The sequence below is a fragment of the Podarcis cretensis genome (assembly GCF_951804945.1).
Source record: "Podarcis cretensis genome assembly, chromosome: 2".
Taxonomy (NCBI): domain Eukaryota; kingdom Metazoa; phylum Chordata; class Lepidosauria; order Squamata; family Lacertidae; genus Podarcis; species Podarcis cretensis.
Genome location: NC_137171.1, coordinates 97,804,359 through 97,818,577, shown reverse-complemented (window position 1 = coordinate 97,818,577; position 14,219 = coordinate 97,804,359). Strand labels below are relative to the sequence as shown.

Genomic DNA, 14,219 nt, shown 5'->3' with positions numbered 1-14,219 from the left:
TGCACTTTACTATGGTTTAATGTGCAACGCAAAAAGATCACAGTCATCTAAATGTTGCTACAAGAATTATCTGTCTCACTACAATTCAAATGCTTTGTTATATGCTTTCTACAGTAGCCTGTGTACATCCCATTCTTCATGTTATCCAGTGATTTAAGGGCCTCTTTTGAGGACCTCAGCTTGATCACTGTCCTTTTCTTCCTGTCAGGAAAGGGAGCAGTCAAGCAGCGATCCTGCTTTCTGCTACTGATTCGCTTCCCTACAACTTGCATTAGACGTTATTAGCGCGGCTCCCAGCAGTGTGTAGTTAAGAGTCTGACAGTGTCCCCATTAGAAAGCCATTTTTCTTATAAAGGGTTTTGTAAATTGGCTATGTTAATGACTACAGAAAGAGGAATTTTTAATTTATTTTTCACCCCTAAAGGAATTATACATTTCTATTCCTATTTTTTTGTATCACAGCAACAAACAGCAATAGAAAAAGAGATAGAGAGAGAAAAATAACTTAAAATATAATAGCTCAGCTGTTTGGTTTTCTGTCTAAGCTGTGGCTTATTTTGTCACATCCAACATAATATTCCTGGCAATTAATTTATAATACAGAATTAAGGAAATAGAAATATAGAAATGAAGATGGTTCTAAAACATTCAGTTAAAAAAAAAATTCAATGTAAAATATGAAGAGGAATGGCGGGATTTTCAAATGTGTCCCAGAAAATGAACCTAACATTTACTCCAAACCAATTTTTATTTAAATCAACAATACGTACTTATTTTCAAATAAATGTGGTAAATGCACTTATAAGCACAACACCCTGAGCTAAAAACTCTGCTCACACAAAACATTAATAATATCATTACCCACGATTTAGTTCACTTTACCATTACATAGCAAAATGCTCACATAAACTGTGTTTAGAGCAGGGGATAATAATCCTCCTAAACAGCTGACTCTGGGAATAAGTGTTGTGTGAACAAGGGCAAGGTGTCAACCATGGGCTTTATCGTGCTTGAACTACTGTGATTCTCAAACTGTTTTCACCCAGATAACCAAATGCATTTCTGTCTTATTACTTACATTTTTAAATATAGGAGCCTCTTTTTGGCTGGCAGGAGAATTCTTTAAATAAAGAAATGAATGAGATTATCTAGGAAAGGGATTGTGTGTTGAATCCAGAGGCTGCACAAGCAAAAGGCAATTCTGCTTCCTCTTCTCTTCTGCCCTGAAACCTTCTGTACTTCATGGAAACCCTCTCCAAGAAGGCCAGGGAAGGTCTGAATAGTGGGAGCTGTGTCATACTGGTCTGCAGTGGAAGAGAGGAAATCACCCAGAATCAAGTAGAGAGATCTCTGGAGATTTTTTTTAGGGGGTGGAGGGTACAGGGAGGAGGAAGGAATGAGAAAGATTGGTTGTGTGAACTGTTGGTTCATGCAACCAGTGGATCAAACTCAATTTGTATTATGGACACCTATTCCTATAAAACTCAAGTAATTTTTGCCCTGTAGTGTAACCAAAGAAAAAGAGGAGGGAGTGCTGGTTGCTTGAAGAGTGAGTGTTACTACGTTCAGATATGCTTTCGGTCTCTGAAACATTTGCCTGCCAAGACAGTACAGTGGTACCTCTAGTTGTGGACACGATCCATTCCGGGTGCTGTTTGCACCCCGAAAAGTCTGCAACTAGAGCGGCACTTCTGCACAAGCGTGGAGCGCAATAGAGCGCTTCTGCGCATTTGTGAAAGGCGCAGAAAGGTTCTGCGCAAGCACAAAGCGCGCAGAACGCTTCTACACGTGTGGCGAAACCTGGAAGTATCCACTTCCAGGTTTGCTGCGTTCGCAAGCCGAAAAGACGCAACATGAACCTAACGCAACACGAGGTATGACTGTAATAAACTTTGATTCTGTCCACGTTCATCTCTATTTTTGCCATGTTCCCATGGACCTCCTGAAAGCAAATGGTGTCCCATTAATCATGAACAAACCACAGTTTAAGAACCACTGATCCAGAGCAATACCTTTTCTGGGTATAAGTTTAAAGGTAGAATCAAACATGTGGTGAGTTGCGGTATACTCTTCTGACAGGATTTTATCACCTCAGCATAAACATGGGGTACTATATGTTTGAAAGTGGATCCTGGTCATAATTTCTCTCTCACATGATAGGCTACTAACCTAATCTCCATGATGTGCAGTTTACACATGTAAGGACATTTTAATGTGCGGCTACTTTCAAACAAGTAATGTCCTCATATGTATCCTGAAGTGGTACAGTCACATGTACTTACATGAAACCTCCTCAGAATACTATCTAAGGGCCCTCATATTTGTGCCTGTTCTGAGGGAAAATCTATTCATATGAGCCTGGTCTACATTGCTGAATTTCCCTCTGCCACTGCCCAATATCGAAATAATTCTGAGGGAAATACCTATTTTTCACAGTTCTTAAATGCTTCACACATTTAAAAAAAAGACAGCGAGTTTGCTCCATAGAGTAACTGGGAATGACACAAGAGAGTTGGTTTCTTCCAGGGCGTTAGCTTTCCAGTGCAAGGAAGGGTGAAATGTTTCTCTCACCAGTGAAAGGCACACAGTGAGACGTTAACATGAGAGAATAAGCAGAATCCTTTTTAAGAAGAATGGTAGTTATACTTTAATTTAAAAATAAGCTGTTAGACATTTATGACAGGAAAATGTCCCACTAGCTAGATTCCAGTTCTGTTTGTATTTAGGGTGTTTACATATTTTGCCCACAGGAAGTCTCTGCCAGCAAGTCTGAACTTTCTAAAACATCCATTCCAATTCAGGCCTCTTTCTGGCCAGCTCTAAAAGAAAAGCAACCCTCAGCATTCCCAGGAGATGGAGATTTCAAGCTTTCCAATAATAAAATGGATCTGTTAGGTGCTAGACACTACAATAATATTTAAATTACACTTTTGCCTTTTGACCCCTCCCCTTCCATGCACACCTCATTGTCACACACATTGCCAAAAAGGCATCTGCCAATTCTGTTACATATATAAAAAAATCTAAACATTTTCTTTCTTTCTTTTCTTTTCTGTACAAGTTCGGTTTTTCATCAAAACCACATGATCAAACAGTGAAGTATACAAAGTAATGTGTCTGTGTTACCACAATGTCAGCTCAAAGACACTTTGCTCATCATCAGTCTATAAGCCATGTCATACAACTTATCAATATTGGGCCATGTCATACAACTTATCAATATTGTACACAATAAAAGTTTTAAAAAAAAGTCTCAAAGAAAAGATTAAAAGCTTCTAATGATGGGTGATGCAGCCTCACAAATATAAAATGGATTCCCCAAACAGGGCTTTTAAAGCTTGGTTGGGATGTGGAAATCAAGAACACTTTCATGATGAGCGAAAGCAACTCTGTGCAATAAAATGGCCATTTAGTTTGTCATCCTCCACAAAGAGCAGTTACATAAGTAATAGAATTCTCTCACTGAAAAGGCCTTACAGGTTCAAGGACCTTCATTTGCAGGCAAGTCTAATAGGCAAACCTAAACATTAGGAGTCCTAAACAATAATAACTATTCCTGTCCCTCCTCTTCTCTGACTTTTGCATGCTATGCCTTCTGAAGAAACACAATCTCTCCTCTGATCTTTGCATATGGCTTCATTGCGATCTCAGGTTTGATCAACAGATAAGCACTGCAATATTGCATCTAGAAGCTACAATGGTAAGATGTTTGAAGCCAATTCAAAACCTAGAAGTGATGCACCATCAAGACATTAACAGTGTAATCCTATACATGTCTACTTAGAACAGGGGTCGCAAACTAAGGCCCACGGGCAGGATCAAGCCCAATTGCCTTCAGGATCCGGCCCACAGACTATCTGTGGATCAGCGTGGGGATTCTGTTCATTCGGGCTGTGCCATTTCCCCCCCCCCCGAGCCATTCCATTCCCCACCTCTCCCTTACACACACTGCAGCGGCGCCTCCTCCCTCCCTCCTCCTGGCTTCTCCCCGCCTTGCCTAGAGGAGGAAGGGGCTAGGCTGAGCTGAGGGCCATTTTAAGCAGTCCCTCTCCGGAGCAAGCCCTTTCATACCGCTCATCTTCCCTCCACTGCCGCCCCCCTGGTGCTCCTGTGGGCCAGAGAGTGGAGCAGATGAGCTCGCTCTGCCTACTCATGAGAAGCAGTGGTGGCGGCGACAGCTGCAGGGAAGGTGAACGCAGAGGCTGGGGCTAGAGTGTGTGGAGGAGGACTACTTGCCACCCTCACCTCTTCTTCCAGTCCACACCACATCGCCCCCAGTGCTGCTTCTCTGGCCCACCACAAGGTCTGAGGGACAGTGGACCGGCCCACGGCTAAAAAAATTTGCCAACCCCTGACTTAATAGCAAGTCCCATTGCATTAAAGGGAATTACACTCAGGTAAATGGGTATAGGTTTGCAGCCTCAAAGTTTGAAGGACTGAGCTCAAAACAGAGGAGAAACGAAAAGTTCATCTTATTGGGAGGTTATTGTTGCTGCATTCTTTATAGAACTGGGTTTTCAGTACATTATAAATTGTTGTTGTTTAGTTGTTTAGTCGTGTCCGACTCTTCGTGACCCCATGGACCAGAGCACGCCAGGCACTCCTGTCTTCCACTGCCTCCTGCAGTTTGAAGTTCATTTTTATCTATTATTTATACCTTGTCCCATTGGAGGCTGGTCCACTGAGGGACAGCCCTCCCAAGGAGAATTCAGAGAAGTGTTTTTAATCAAATCTCGGAATCACACACTCTTTCATCTCCCACTCCCATTCTGTACTTCAAACTAAAAAAAAAAGTAAACATTTCTGTCAATCTACTGTTCTCTGGCCAATCAGTTATTGGCATCACCCAGCCAATCCTAATCTGTGGCAAAGAGGTCCCTCCCATGTGTCTCGAAGCAGAAAATCCATGTGACTGGATCAGGCTGTTGGAAAGTCTGTTCTAGTGGGGAAGCTCTTACTCCACCTGCTGTTATGAGGCCTGTCCAGCAGACATGAGATGAGTCAGGTTTGCTTCAAAAACAGTCCAATGTGGTAGCAGTCGACTATCAGAAGCATACACTGGTGCTGAGACTACTCAGACCTGAAAGCAACAGGGAGTGTGTCCTACTTTGAGGAGCTTTTGTTTATTTAGTTTAATATTTGTTTTGTGACATTCTGAGAGACAGAGAGAGACAGAAACGGAGAGAAGGAGCAAGCAAGCTCTATAATAAATACCTGATTTTTACTTTATCATTTTGCATTTTTTAAAAAATTGGGGACCTGGGAGGAGAAATAGTGGATAGCTTGCGTATGTGGTGCAACAAACTCTGTACAGCAGGGGTCAGCAAACTTTTTCAGCAGGGGGCCAGTCCACTGTCGCTCAGACCTTGTGGGAGGCCAGACTATATTTTGAGGGGGGGGGGGGATGAACGAATTCCTATGCCCCACAAATAACCCAGAGATGCATTTTAAATAAAAGCACACATTCTACTCACGTAAAAACACCAGGCAGACCCCACAAATAATCCAGAGATGCATTTTAATTAAAAGCACACATTCTTCTCATGTAAAAACACCAGGCAGGCCCCACAAATAACCCGGAGATGCATTTTTTAAATTAAAAGCACACATTCTACTCATGTAAAAACACGCTGATTCCCCGACCATCCGCGGGCCGGATTTAGAAGGCGATTGGGTCAGATCCAGACCCCAGGCCTTAGTTTGCCTACCCATGCTGTACAGTATTAACAATTTCCCAACATTCACTCATTAAAAGCTGCAGCAGCTCCTGGGTAGAACAGGTCATATAAGCAAGTTCCAACCCATGTGCAATTCTAGAAAAGCTGTGAGGATCTGCTTCCAACATGACACTAGCAGGGGACTTATATTGAATTGTGCAGGAACGGAGGAAAATGTTTCCACTATTATTCCTACCTTGTTATTTTGTTTTTTTAATAATGTTTTTATTTATTTTTATAGTACAGAAAACACATTTTGAGAAAACAATGGTTACCTTACAACAGTAAACAACAAATAACTTGTCCCGATAAAATTACAGGCATTTGTCATGCCGTGTAATAAAGTTTCATTTGATTACTCTAAAAGATCACGCCACATTTTCCCATGAGTGTTGGGTAGATTCCTGCCACAGTCTGAACAATTTATGTATTCAATAAACATTTGCCATATGTTATAAAAGGAATAGGGATTGTGTTTGCCCTTTGCTGCTCTGACCCGACATGTTAATTTCTCAGCCAATGCTACTGACCATACTCTGGTGTATCAAGAATCAATGTTAAGCCCATACCTTGTTCTTTTGTAAGTTTGTCAGTGAATTTCCAAAATGAAAAGTTTGGGCTCTATGCCTGTGGTTATGACTCCACATTCTTACTCAAACCTGGAAGATAGACTCCCAAATCTCAGGTATAACTGAGGTATGATTAGTGAGGTGTGATGAACCCTGCACATGAGCAGAGATTATTACTTCACATTTCCAGGACTGAGCCATGCATTGCAATTATGTTCTGATTGCAAAGAATCTATTGTTGTTGCTATTGGAATATTTGCTTTTTTAAAATTTAGAGAACAAAATGTTTTGGGCATCAAATAATTAAACTGATCAAGTACCAAGCATTTTTTTAACCTAAAAGCTAATTTATAAAATAAAGAAGAAGAAAAAAGAGAAGAAAAAGGAAAGACTTCTGATTCTCCATCCATCAGCTTTATAGACTTATGCAAAATCTTTGCTCCAGAATAACATCCAACTCTTCTACTTTCCATAAACCAACCTTTTTTCCTTGCGTAGAAAGGAAAAATGAACTTGTGGTATCTGGGTTTGAAAACCGAAAAAAGGGTTAGGAGAAAGGCTGATTGCTTATGTTTTCTGAAATAGCCTAAACTGAGATTACCAGAGGCAGTTAAGAACCACAAAGATAGACAAAACACAACTGGAAGACAAGTTTCACAACTATTTCATTCCCACACTGCATAGGATGAAACTGGAAAGAACAAGGGGACGGGGAGAGAGAGTTTAATTTAACAGAATTAGGCAGCCTTGCAAATAAGGGAGGAGGTGCACATTTAGAAGACAAAGGTCCCAATCCCACTTTTCCTCATAGTTTTCACAGAGAGAGGAAGTAGTGACAGTGGATGATTAACTCTTCTGCTGCCTGCCCATTTTTCCAATCTGTTTTTAATAGTTTTTACAGACCTGGAAGTTAACCTGAGCAAGAAATGGCAAGGAAACACTCAGCAAGTGTGAGAGGAGATGGGACACATTCTCTGCTCCCAAGTCTCCCTTGCAAATGTCATCCTTACCACCCATATTTCAAAAAGCACGTTTGCCACCGCCAAACCTCCTGGCCCACAATAATGTTAAGTAGCACATCTACCAACACACACACACCCGATTTAGTACATTGTGGCCTACGGAAGGCATAGTAGATGAGAAAGGATGGGGGATAAGCACCCTAACCTTCCTCCGTTTACAAAAGCCTTCTTGCACACTCATGTTACCTCAGGTAATTCAGCAGCTAATAATAATAATAATAACAATAACAACAACTGTTTTATTATTTATCAAATTTATATTTAGAACCCCGGAATCATACAACCATTTGCCTCAACTTCTGTCAGAAACTGTCCACTACGGCAGGCCATGGAAGAAGTTTCTTGTATGACATACCCTGGTCTTTCCTCTTTTCAGAAATAATTATACACAATATTTTAAAATTAACTACCCTACCCCCCCAATAATGGCTGCTCCCCAAGTTTCACCCCTGTGTACAAGCATTGGTCACTGTCGGTACACTGCAGTAAATGTTATGATCAATACAGACCTATCTTGTCCAGTAAAGGTAGCTTAAGAGTTTTCCACCTTCCTTCACTTCACAAGAGATGCCCAACAATTCAGTTCCTCTGCTACCTGATCCTGAGGCAAGTGTTAGACCCCTCACAGCTCAGAATATCTATAGAGATAGTTTTACTACAGCTGACCATTATCAGGTCTTCATTATGGCTATTCCAACAAGAAGTATGTCTGCTTGATGCTTACTACGATGAGCTCTTCCACTGAAAACTGAGGTTGTGATCGGGAAGGCAATCAAGCAAGAATCAGATAGAAATTACTCTCGATCACTGCCAAAGAGGCCAATATAAGAGCTGCTGACCTAGAAAGGAAAGGCTGCGCATCAGAGCAACAATCCCTGCGGTCATTCAGCTCCTTGTGCTCCCCACGCTTCAACAATGTGCTTTCATATCTGAAGCATACATACATGCCAACTTGCATTTTTCACATGTATTTCTCCTTATTCTCTTGTTCAGACCCTTGAAAAGACTGGGAGGAAGGATGGGGGCTACCCACCAACCTTTTGGGGATCAGCATTTACATATAGGAAGCCTGCAATCATGAGAACAGTTTGCTTTTGTTTCCAACAGGCACTAGGTGCCATAGGCATTCCTTAACAAGAATTCAGATACCTTAAAACCTTGTTATATCATCACTGTCCTCAGCTAGTTGCACAACATTTTTCTTCTGGTTCGGGGCGGGAGGAATTGTCCATTGTAACTTGACTGGAAAAGCATGTGCCTTAAGTACCCTCGCTACTCCTAATTACAGAAGCTATTAGTCACTAGTATCCATATTTGAAAAAAGCAAATGGATTTGCTCTTCAATATTCAATTCCCCGCTTTCACTATTGCTAATACAATCTACTTCTCACTATTCTCTTGCAACTGCCTACTCAACACTGAAAGCACTATCCAACCAACGCAGAGCTTTACAGCTAGGCTCCCTTGCACCTTTGGCAAGGAGATTATTTGTATCTCTTGCACAATGTTTGCACCCCCCTTGGTCAGGGCCAACCTGCGGGTATTGGGAAGTATAAAAATTCAATAAATAATAATAATAACATAGCCAACCTCTGGGTATGACTCTGGTTGCCGCTTACTGCCCCTTAATAAAAGGGGGCACATGGACCTCACACAGTGTTCGGGAGATTCTTTAATCCTAGTATATTTGTAAAATAACAACAGTTGCAGGTAATTAGGACACTAGCAGCTCAAAGAGAGAGAAAGAGAGAGAGAGAGAGAGAGAGAGAGAGAGAGAGATGATGCTGGGTGCTAATGTACAAATCAAAAGAAAAAATCCTTATTTTATTTTATTTTATTTTTAAAACTGCTTTATCTTCAGGGCCTTTGCTCTGGGCCTTTAATTATACTATTACCCATACACTCCAAGTTCTACCTGAGATAAAAAAAATATTTGCATGAGTGAAATCGTGCAAATCAATAAAACTACATCTGTGCAAATATCACACGTCACATTTGCAATCTAGTTTAATAACAAACTACCTTAATAACTAGTCTGACTTTCTAAAACAATAATATAAAGGTATATAAACATGTGAAAGTATGTATTTGAACATTAATAAAGAGGTAACTCAATCGGTTTTGCAGTTACTTAGGACAAAACACTTGACTTAATAATAGTAGCCATAATCCAGATCTTAGCACAGTGCCAGGAAGTATACTGTCAGGCTCACAGCAGCTGCAACCTATTATAAGAATGGGGCGTGGGGGAAAACCTGTGCCAGGAGCATGTATGCCATAGTCCTTACTGAAAAGTAGACTAGATTGCACTAGCTCAATAGATCTAGCAATTAGAAAATGAATGCAGGTACACAGGTAGTAGTACTTCAGCTCATTGAGTTTGCCCCATCAGTTTTCTCCCAGCCACAGGGAAGAATGACAATGCATCCATCATGACCTAGTGGTAAGCCATGACACATTCCTGGGCTTAGAGCCTCACCACCCACTGAGGGAGCTTCCTTCCAAGAACACAGAAACCATCAAGTTATTTGAAGAGGCGTAACCTTGCATGGGGGCCTGTTGGACCGCAAACAATTAGGTGTCCTGCCGGGAGGAACAGATGATTGACTATTACCAAATAGGCAGCTATTTACATATCAAGCTAGCACATGGTGTGTGTGTGTGTGTGTGTGTGTGTGTGTGTGTGTAGCAGGCATAGGCCCACTCAGCCCTCCAGATGTTTTGGGACTACAACTCCCATCATCCCTAGCTAACAGGGCCAGTGGTCAGGGATTATGGGAATTGTACTCTCAAAACATCTGGAGAGCCGTGTGTATGCCTGGTGTAGAGACACAATTTCATGCTTCTCCTGGAGACAGGATCTGACTGTGCACGTAACCCTACGGTCCTCTTCCGCATGCAAAGGCTCCTTATTCTAGATGTTGGTTTTGAGCAAACTATTCAAGCAGAGTACAACGAAGGAGCTGAAGTAGTGGGTTCTGTACAAATCTTTGTTGTTTTGACTGTTTGGCCTGAGGCAGTCTTCTGCAGGGGTAGATTATTAAGTAACGACACATGTGTTTATACTGTAAATAAGAGCTAAATAAAAGAAAAAAACACCCTACTTTTTTAAAAGAGCACAGGAATCAAATGCAAAACTTGTAAAGATGCAAGCATTTCCATTCATGACCTTTAGACACAATTATCTTCCGGCTCATAAATAATTTGCTTCTGATTCTAGTACTAAAAAATTGAATATTTTGAAACGCTACAATCCAATTGTGCATTACCTCAACCAGCACAGTGTTAATCGTTTCAACAACTATCTACAGGTGGCAACCAGTTTGTGTGGGGGTTCCATTCCGGGCCCTGCATGTGTCAGCAAAGAGTGCAAAAACCCACTCTGATCCTATCCCTCTCTCTTTGGGGTCAAAAAGGACCTATGCGGCAGCAGTCAGATACCAGCTGGATTCGCCTAAAATGGTTGCTGACTGTATTTGAAAAAATAGTTTTGCCAGCTTATCAATTTTGAATCCTCATCTTAGATCCTCTTATTCATTCATTCATTCATTCATTCATTCATTCATTCATCCATCTTCAGCAACTTTGTGCCTTAACCTCTCCTGCTTCTCTCAAGCAGCAGTCTCAGGCATATCATCTGCCTCACCCTTAATGGATGTGGAGCAGCAGTGGAGAAAGCCGAACCGGCGCCTGGGGCGGCGCACGTGCCCTGTGCCCCGGGCCAGCCGTTTACAGGGGCACCGTGGGGCCTCTGAGGAGTCTACCTGCCTCCTCCCACTCAGCTGCCCTACAGCTGAGGGGGAGGCAACAGGCAGACCGTTTGGGACAGCGCAGAGTCTGCGGGCGCTCAAGCCAACGCGTCACTCCCAGGCACGCTGCAGGCCCCGTGGTGTGTGCTGCCCACCATTTTGTCACCCCCCTCAGCGGGGACACCTGGGGCAGACCCCACCTACCACACACCCCTTGCTACGCCCCTGATGTGGAGTTCCTACCTTCTCCTATCTCTTTTCCACATCTACTCTCCTGAAAAGAACAATAAGCAACTTTTCTCTGCAACTCCACTAGCAGTACTGCCCACAGTCTACATAGAAAAACAAAGAATTTTGCCGGTCCGCTACAGGGAGGGTGATCAACCAAAACTCCATTGCAATGGTACTGCAGTAGAGCAAGGAGGGAAATTATCCCTCAAAATATCTTCTCTGTTTCTCAAGACTGGCTGATCACACTAGGAACTGCTATTGTGCCACCCATGTTGATGCTGCACTGAGCAAATAGGGTGGTGTCTGAAGTGTGACACAATGTTAGTAAAGTAGGTCAGATTAGGATAGATCTGGAGGTGTTATTCTGCGTATGGAAGATCCTTTGGTCCAGCAGATGTTCCTGCTTCTGAAAAGGGATACTTTTCACCAATTCTCCCTCATGCCCATTGGCTCCCTACACTACTTTCCACACTGTTCTTCATGGTGTCTCAATCCTTCTTCAGGCTGAATGAGTCTCTGAGCAGGTGGAAACTATCCAGGCCTAATTTCACCTTGAAAAAGATATGCACTCAACCACCCAAGTTTGGTATTAAAGAGAATTACTGCTTGCAGAATACATGTGTCACTTAATAGTGGAGGTAAACACACACACACACACACACACACACACACACACACACACGACATTCAGGACAAATATATGTTCAATGATAATACACTTACTAATAATGTTTAGAATGCATTCTCTCACACCTGAAAGAGTACCAGGTTTAGGTCCTCTTTGCTTTCATATAAGTTTCTGTTGCAACAGGATAAAAGCTATAGACAAATATTCTCTTGAGAGCAAATGCAATATGAACTCAAGGGTTAAGCAGCATTTGACTGACTTTTACCTCATGGGACCTATAATTTGCACACTGTATTCATAAAGGTATGAGAGTTCAAATGGCATGAATTAAAAGCCTATAGTTTCTTCTGCTTTTTACATGTTACATTGATAGGCAGCCAATTTCTGCAGTGATAAAAGGCTTCTATCAAGATTTCAAAAAAAAAAAGTGACGGTACAGTGAGCTTTTACACGATTACTATTGTATTTTATTGCTCCCATCTTTGTTTCTTACAACTCCTATTCATTATAAGTGCTGCAATAGTCCTTCTAGTCCAAAGGCACAGAACAGTCCTTGAGAAACAAACCATACAGACGCATTCAAATATTACATGGACATATTGATAATAAATAAATATGTGAATTTAATAGCTTCACAGAGTGTACACTGATAATAGGTGAATATTCGGCATGGTTGTTGTTGTTTTTTAAAAGAAATGGGAAAACAAAACTGTTAAATATTTACTGGAATAAGTACAGAGGCCTATTATTTATTTATTATCCTGCTGTCCCACTGGAATGTTCAGACCCTGACCCAAGTCAATGCAGGTGGAGGAGCTAATGTTTAATTGGGGTTTTTAGAATCCAATATGCTCAGGAGCCGGAGGAGGAGAGGAGGAGGTGTTGTGGGAGCCAGTGTGGTGTAGTGGTTAAGAGCGGTAGTCTCCTGATCTGGGGAACCGGGTTCGCGTCTCCGCTCCTCCACATGCAGCTGCTGGGTGACCTTGGGCCAGTCACACTTCTGTGAAGTCTCTCAGCCCCACTCACCTCACAGAGTGTTTGTTGTGGGGGAGGAAGGGAAAGGAGAATGTTAGCCGCTTTGAGACTCCTGAAGGGGAGTGAAAGGCGGGATATCAAATCCAAACTCTTCTTCTTCTTCTTTCTCGCCTTCCCAGCCGTACTGCAGAGGGCAGATACGTTCAGTCCTTTCTGGGTGCTGCTTCACCAGCACAATTCCTGCAAAGAACGTACTGGCGAATTAGAGCCCTACGCGAGCAAGACTGCATCCCATGGTGGACATGTGCTAGTGCATGTGCTTCGCTGGTAAGCCATACCGGCTTGTCATTCCCCTTCCAGTGCCGTTGCGTGCAATGTGTCCAAATAATTCCTGCATCAACTGTTGCCATGATGGCCATAATAAGAGCAGGCGTAGGCAAACTTGGCCCTTCAGATGTTTTGGGACTACAATTCCCATCATCTCTAGCTAACAGGACCTGTGGTCAGGGATGATGGGAGTTGTACTCCCAAAACATCTGGAGGGCCGAGTTTGCCTATGCCTGATCAAGAGTAAGATACTGTCGACCCCCACCCCCACCCCAAGCCCTGGCCCAACACAGAAGTGCTTTTTCTCTGCACCCCCTCCCCACGATTAGGTCTCCTCTTCCTGCCTTGGGACCTATGTGGTTTCAGCCATCTCTTTTACAAAACTGTATGCCCAGCAAATTCCCTGCAGGAATTCTGTAATAGAAGCAGTATTTTGATAAGTAAATAAAAATAATGAATGAAATATTTTCTTTGTGAAAAAGAAAACATGGGGACGGATACTTCGCTTTCTTAACCAACTTAAGCCCCCACCAGTGACACACTTTACACACCTGCAGTTGTGAAAACTAGACTATACACAATTGAATATCATTATTTCTCTCTATGTGTATGTTTGTAGCCATGGGTGCAAACTGACAAAGAATTTGCTGCTCCAAATCTGAAAGCCAGGACTTGTGCAAATCTCTCTCTCTCTCTCTCTCTACTTTGTTGAGCAATCAAAGTATTTTAGAAGGAAGCAAATCAAAGAATCAGCTGACAGCTCACTACCCATAGTACATGGTTGGAAATGGCACTGGAACATGAATATGTTTGATCTAGATCTTTCTGAAGTAACAGAAATACTCCCCAAACTAATATTTGTTCATGTACCATTCCTGAACTGCCTTTTATTAGCCATCTATTTTGTTGGTAACACAATTAAGAAATAGGCACTATGCCACGGTAAGAAAAGAAAAAATCTTTATAGCTACCCTATGCTTTAAGATGACACTTCCTCACAA

The 14,219-nt window shown here is 42.1% G+C and overlaps 1 protein-coding gene across 13 annotated transcripts in view; it reads right to left on the bottom strand.

Annotated features, from left to right (window-relative positions):
- The window catches only part of FOXP1 (forkhead box P1), a 549,153-nt gene that overhangs the window by 385,371 nt on the left and 149,563 nt on the right, over positions 1-14,219 (bottom strand). The window lies entirely within an intron of this gene.